The sequence below is a fragment of the Chaetura pelagica genome, unplaced genomic scaffold, assembly GCF_000747805.2.
Source record: "Chaetura pelagica isolate M959 unplaced genomic scaffold, ChaPel_1.0 scaffold1317, whole genome shotgun sequence".
Classification (NCBI taxonomy): Eukaryota; Metazoa; Chordata; class Aves; order Apodiformes; family Apodidae; genus Chaetura; species Chaetura pelagica.
Genome location: NW_009954037.1, coordinates 96,800 through 98,413, shown reverse-complemented (window position 1 = coordinate 98,413; position 1,614 = coordinate 96,800).

The following is a 1,614-nucleotide window of genomic DNA, read 5'->3' as shown; positions in this document are numbered from 1 at the left end:
CCCCGGCCGGGGCTCACAGGCTTGGCCCCTCCGGGGACGTCCCTGTCACAGCCCTCGCTGCCACGGCACAGTGGCCACGCACCCGCATCCCGCACAGGGGGAAGAGCATCCCCCTGGCCACGCTGGCGCCCACCAGCGAAGCCGCAGCAGTTCTGTCTTTCCCAGCAATGCCAGAGCCTTTCGCGTCCCTCGGCCGGGCAGCGCAGCACCTCTGCCCCCGTCTGTCCTGTAAATAGCAGATACTACAGCAATAATTTTCCGTGCATGATAAGATTTTTTTCTGCCAGGTTTTGTACTCGACAGCCCCCAGTAAGACAAGTCTACTGAGAACCGGCCGCCCGCAGTATTACTTGTAACGCAATTCAGGGATATAAAAGGGATTTCTGCCACTAACCGTGTGTCTCGGGGGATTTGTGCTGGCAGTGGTGGGTGGTGGCACGTGAGCACCAGGCAGTGCCACCTCTGCAGTGCCTCTCCAGTGACCATCCTGCAGTGCCCTGGGCAGCCCTGGGGCAGCAGCACCATGGGGAAAACATCTTCCTCAAAACTAAAGGCAAGGATGAGGGCAGCTGCTGCACCCGGAGCATCGGGTGCTGCCCACTTTGCCTTGCCAGCCCCGGCAGCCGGCGGCGCAGTGGGTCTGTAATGCCACCCCTCCGGAGGGAGCTCCGAGGAGGCTGCGAGCGGCTGCAGAGCACTGACCTGGAAGCAAAGCGCCGTGTGAAATCCCAGCGGCAGGCCAGCGAGCCCGGCGGGCAGCCCAGGGCTGCCCAGAGATGCTCACACACCCCCAGCCTCACCCTTGGGACTCAGATGTGCAGGCAGGAAGGATTCAGGGAGGGGTTTTTATTTCAGCTGCCATCACATTCACATCCATTTCCACTCAGGTCAGGGGTGGTGGGAACAACACAGCAGAGCCCCTGCTCCAAGGGTTAGCCAGGTACTCCTGCCTGCCCCCCCTTTCCTCCCCCCAGATGGGTGCCAAATGGAGCAGGGCAAATTATTTTCATCCTGCATCTTATTGGTGAAGCCCTCACTGAGCACTGCAGTCCTGGTGACATCAGTGCTGCCCCACAGGCAAGAGCACAATAATCCACCTGCAAAGTCATCACTGGATTCCTTCTACAAAAGATCATCCCAGAGCCTCACATCCCTGTCCCAAACAGTTACTATCACCAGCCCTCACTTGGAACAATGAGTCACCCAGTGTGTCCAGTCACCCAGCATGTCTCTGAGCCAGCACTGGGGCTGGGGACCCTCCACACCTCCCAGGAGTTAGGGTGAGGGACCAGGAGCAGCCACCCACCGGCACCATGGCCTGGCTGCAGATCCAGGCTGCTCCAGTTGAGGCAGCTGGTGGGGTAGAAGACCCAGTTCTTGCTGGGAACTTCTCTGCCATTTGGGACACTGGAATGGAGGAGTGACCTATAAAGATTCTGAGATGGAGAGCTGCAGTGTCTGCCTGGCCAGGGAGCATCACTGCACAGCTCCAGGGCTGTTTCATGGTGCCTCTTCCTCATCAAAGACCCCACAGGTGTCAGTGGGGAGGAGGGTGTGGACATCACCCTGGCACAGCTGAGCAGGTGGGGAGCATATATCAGCTCCCAGCTGAGA